Below are 5,503 nucleotides of genomic sequence, written 5' to 3'. Positions count from 1 at the left end.
GTGTTCACATGATTAAGCTACTATAGTAATCATGTTTTGTAGCTTTTGTTTAAACAAAGTGCCAAGTAAGACATTTGGGAGGGCTTACAGTGATAGTTGATTTGATCTTGCTGAAAAACAGAAACTTTTGCGCTCAGGTAAACAATTCCCATTTTTAACAGAATCGTGATAAAATACTGATTCTTTTTGCAGAAGATTAATGAATAAATTGCTCATGTTTTTCCTAATTTCTCATAACTTTTGGAGTTATATAAGTATTCGAGAGCTACAGATTACTACAGACTGTCCTGTTTTTGACAGATTCTGTTTCCGATGCACAATTTGCTTGTTTTCTAGTTTCTATGGCTTATATTGCTTAATATAAATTGTAAAAATGATAGGGCACAATAGGCATCATGTGAGAAAAATTATGAATCATGTCTTGACAGTACCTAAGTGGTGATTTGCTTTCTTATACTAACGGAGCTTACGCGTTTTCTGTTAAGTTTTGTGTTGTGAAGTTCTCAAGTTTTGGGTAAAGATTCGATGGACTACGGAATAAGGAGTGGCAAGATCCTAAGCTTGGGGATTCCCAAGGCACCCCAAGGTAATATTTAAGGACAACCAAGCATCTAAGCTTGGGGGTGCCCCGGATGGCATCCCCTCTTTCGTCTTCGTACATCGGTAACTTTACTTGGAGCTATATTTTTACTCACCACATGATATGAGTTTTGCTTGGAGCGTCATTTTATTTTATTAATATTTGCTTGCTGTAATTTATAGTAATGTTTTGCATCTTTTATTTCAATAAAAAGGTCAAGTATAGCCTTTACCATGCTTATTTTTTCAAGTCCATATGTTGCTGTTTTAAAAACAGAAAGTTTGCTATTATGTTTTGAATATTTGTGAATAGTCAGAACATGATAAAATATTGAAATTTTTACACAATGAGTAACAACAAATTATCTAAAGTTTGGTAATGTTTTAGAATTTTTGGAGTTAGGGAAGTATGATTCCTCTTGCATTCTTTACAGACTATCCTATTTAGACAGTTTGCTGTTATGTTTGCTTGTTTAATGATTCTATTTGAGGATAGGACTATTAAATATGCAGAGTCATTTAGTATGCAATGTCAAATTATAATTTTTAGTGATTTTCTACAGTAGATAATGATAAGGTTTTGCGTTGATTTATACTAACTTATCTCACGAGTTCTTGTTGAGTTTTATGTGCATGCAGTTTTTAAGATTCCAGGAAACTATGATATGAGAGGAATTAAGGAGACATAAAATCTCAAGCTTGGGGATTCCCAAGGCATCCCTAATTAATATTTCAAGAAGTCTCAAGCATCTAAGCTTGGGGATGCCTCGATAGGCATCCCACTTTTCTTCATCAACAATTATCGGTTAGCCTCGGTTGAGCCTAAGTTTTTGCTTCTTCACATGATATGTGCTATCCTTGCAATGTCATTTCATTTGTTTTGCTTGCTGTTTGAATGAAGTATGAGGGAGTCCTGGATTAGGGGGCCCTCGGACTGCCGGACTATATCTCTTGGCCGGACTGTTGGACTATGAAGATACAAGATTGAAGACTTCGTCCCGTGTCCGGATGGGACTCTCCTTTGCGTGGAAGGCAAGCTTGGCGATTCGGATATGTAGATCTCCTCCCTTGTAACCGAATTTGTGTAACCCTAGCCCCCTCCAGTGTCTATATAAACCAGAGGGTTTAGTCCGTAGGACAACAACAATCATACCATAGGCTAGCTTCTAGGGTTTAGCCTCTCTGATCTCGTGGTAGATCAAGTCTTGTAATACTCATATCATCAAGATCAATCAAGCAGGAAATAGGGTATTACCTCCATCGAGAGGGCCCGAACCTGGGTAAACATTGTGTCCCCCGCCTCCTGTTACCATCCGCCTTATACGCACAGTTCGGGACCCCCTACCCGAGATCCGCCGGTTTTGACACCGACATTGGTGCTTTCATTGAGAGTTCCACTGTGTCGTCACCATAAGGCCTGATGGCTCCTTCGATCATCGGCAACAATGCGATCCATGGTGAGGTTTTTCTCCCCGGACAGATCTTCGTATCCGGCGGCTTCTCACTGCGGGCCAACTCGTTTGGCCATCTGGAGCAGATCAAGAGCTACGCCCCTGGCCATCAGGTCAGGTTTGGAAGTTTGAACTATACTGCCGACATCCGCGGAGACTTGATCTTCGACGGATTCGAGCTCGCGTCAGGTGTGCCGCACAGTCACGACGGGCATGACTTAGCTCTACCGTCGGAGAGTGTTCGGGAGATCACACCTGTGGCGACTCCGGCCCTTGATCTGGAGCAGATCGCGCCGTTCGAGGACGGGTGGATGGACCCCGCCCCGGAGGCCGCACACTCAGCGGCGATAGAGCCGAATACCGACTTCACCTCCTACAGGACCTGTGTTGCCGGACCTTTGGATTCGTCCCCGGCCACGGTCTCCGAACCGCCTGCGTCCGTACCTATCAAATCTGATTGGGCACCGATCACGGAGTTTTCCTCCGCGGATATCTTTCAGCACTCGCCCTTGGGCGATGTGCTAAATTCATTAAGGTCTCTCTCCTTGTCAGGAGGCCCTTGACCGAACTATGTTCGGCTCGAGTGGGAAGCGGACAGCAAAGAAATTCGTTCCCCACCCACCACCCACTTATTAGCCACTGTCGACGACTTAACTGACATGCTTGATTTCGGCTCCGAAGACATCGACGGTATGGACGACGATGCGGGAGACGAACAGGAACCACCGCCCGTAGGGCGCTGGACTGCCACTTTATCACATGATATATACATGGTCGATACACTCAAAAGAAAATGATGACGAGGAACGGGAGGAAGCAGCGAAGGACAATTCCCTCGAGAAGCAACCAAAGCGACGGTGTAAGCGCCGCTCCAAATCCCGCACCGGCAAAAACAACGATAACAGTGCAAGAAGGAGTAACACCCCGGTCGACCCCAAAGGAGACAACGACCACATGAACCCAGCGGTGGAGTAGGGCGAACCAACGGATTGCGAACATAGTACGGAGCCGCTGTCCGGTCACGACGACCCCGAGGGTAAAACTCATCAACCTGTCTCTGGAGACATGAATAGTCCGGACGACAATGCACACATGAAAGTGCAACTATCCCTAGGTGGTTTTGGTAATTCCTAACAACATATAGCTCATTGAGCTAATGCTATCCCAAGATTAATATTTCAGGAAAAGCTCAATGAATGGCATGGCATGGATGAGGAAAGTGGACCCCTCAAAATATTAAGGACAAAAAGATCGGCTCAAGCTCAAAGCTCAAGACTCTACATTTTTATATTTTAGTGATCCAAGATCACATTGAGTCTATAGGAAAAGCCAATACTATCAAGGAGGGATGATGTGTTGCTTGATGAGGTTCTTGCTTCATAGTGCCTAGTGATATGCTCCAAAACCCTCAACTACCTTCCCACATCCACATATGACCTAAACCAAAAGTCAAACTCGGCCCCACCGATTCTTTCTATCTGGCGCCACCGAGTTCAGATTTCATAGCCACTGCCACAAACCCTAGGCAAATCGGTCTCACCGATAGGGATCTCGGTCACACCGAGATGGGGTTGTAATCTCTCTGTTTCCCTTAGTAACGTTTCGGCCCTACCGAGATGAGCGATCGGTCCCACCGAGATTGCAATGTAAACTCTCTGTTTCCCTTTTGTAACATTTCGGTCCCACCAAAATGAGCGATCGGTCCCACTGAGTTTACCTGACCAACTCTCTGGTTAGCTTATTACCAAAATCGGTCCCACTGAGTTTGTGTAATCGGTCATACCGAGATTATGTTATGCCCTAACCCTAACCATATCGGTCCTACCGAGTTGCATCTCAGTCCCACCGAAAATCCTAACGGTTACTAGGTTTGCTAAATCGGTCTGACCAAGTTTCTTAATTCGGTCCCACCGAGATTGGAAAGTTGTGTGTAACGGTTAGTTTTTGTGTGGAGGCTATATATACCCCTCCACCCACTCTTCATTCGTGGAGAGAGCCATCAGAACATATCTACACTTCCAATACACATTTTCTGAGAGAGAACCACCTACTCATGTGTTGAGGCCAAGATATTCCATTCCCACCATATGAATCTTGATCTCTAGCCTTCCCCAAGTTGCTTTCCACTCAAATCTTCTTTCCACCAAATCCAAATCCTATGAGAGAGAGTTGAGTGTTGGGGAGACTATCATTTGAAGCACAAGAGCAAGGAGTTCATCATCAACACACCGTTTGTTACTTCTTGGAGAGTGGTTTCTCCTAGATTGGCTAGGTGTCACCTGGGAGCCTCCGACAAGATTGTGGAGTTGAACCAAGGAGTTTGTAAGGGCAAGGAGATCGCCTACTTCGTGAAGATCTACCACTAGTGAGGCAAGTCCTTCGTGGGCGATGGCCATGATGGGATAGACAAGGTTGCTTCTTCGTGGACCCTTCATGGGTGGAGCCCTCCGTGGACTCGCGCAACCGTTACCCTCCATGGGTTGAAGTCTCCATCAACGTGGATGTACGATAGCACCACCTATCGGAACCACGACAAAACATCCATGTCTCCAATTGCGTTTGAATTCTCCAAACCCTTCTCTTTACATTCTTGCAAGTTGCATGCTTTACTTTCCACTGCTCATAGACTCTTTGCATGCTTGCTTGAATTGTGTTAAGATTGCTTGACTTGTGCTAAGATAGCTAAAATCTGCCAAAGACTAAAATTGGGAAAAGGATATATTTTTATTTGGTCAAGTAGTCTAATCACCCCCCCTCTAGACATACTTTCAATCCTACAAGTGGTATCAGAGCTTTGGTCTCCATTTGCTTTGATTTCCATAGCTTTTGGTGGTCATAGCTTTGGTTTCACAACCTAGGAGAGTATGCCGTCTAGCGATGGAAATTATCACCGTAGAGGTCCTTACTTTGATGGCACTAATTTTGCTAGTTGGAAGCATAAGATGAAAATGCATATTCTTGGACATAACCCCGCCGTTTGGGCTATTGTGTGTGTTGGCTTGCAAGGTGAATTCTTTGATGGGAGAGAACCGAATCGTGAAGCTACCGCGGATGAGTTGAAGATGCTACAATACAATGCTCAAGCTTGTGATATTCTCTTCAACGGATTGTGCCCCGAAGAATTCAACAAAATCAGCCGTCTTGAGAATGCAAAGGAAATTTGGGATACTTTGATTGATATGCACGAAGGTACCGACTCCATCAAGGAATCCAAGTTGGATGTGCTTCAAAGTCAACTTGACAAGTTCAAAATGAAGGATGGTGAATGTGTCGCTGAAATGTACTCTAGGCTTGCTCTTATCACAAATGAGATTGCCGGCTTAGGAAGTGAAGAGATGACCGACAAATTCATCATTAAGAAGATCCTAAGAGCCTTGGATGGAAAATAATACCGTATGCACATTGATCCAAATGATGCCAAATTATAAAGATCTCAAGCCAACGGAAGTCATTGGAAGAATTGTTGCTCATGA

Source organism: Triticum dicoccoides, chromosome 3A, assembly GCF_002162155.2.
Source record: "Triticum dicoccoides isolate Atlit2015 ecotype Zavitan chromosome 3A, WEW_v2.0, whole genome shotgun sequence".
In the NCBI taxonomy this organism is placed as follows: Eukaryota; Viridiplantae; Streptophyta; class Magnoliopsida; order Poales; family Poaceae; genus Triticum; species Triticum dicoccoides.
This window is presented reverse-complemented; position numbering follows the sequence as displayed.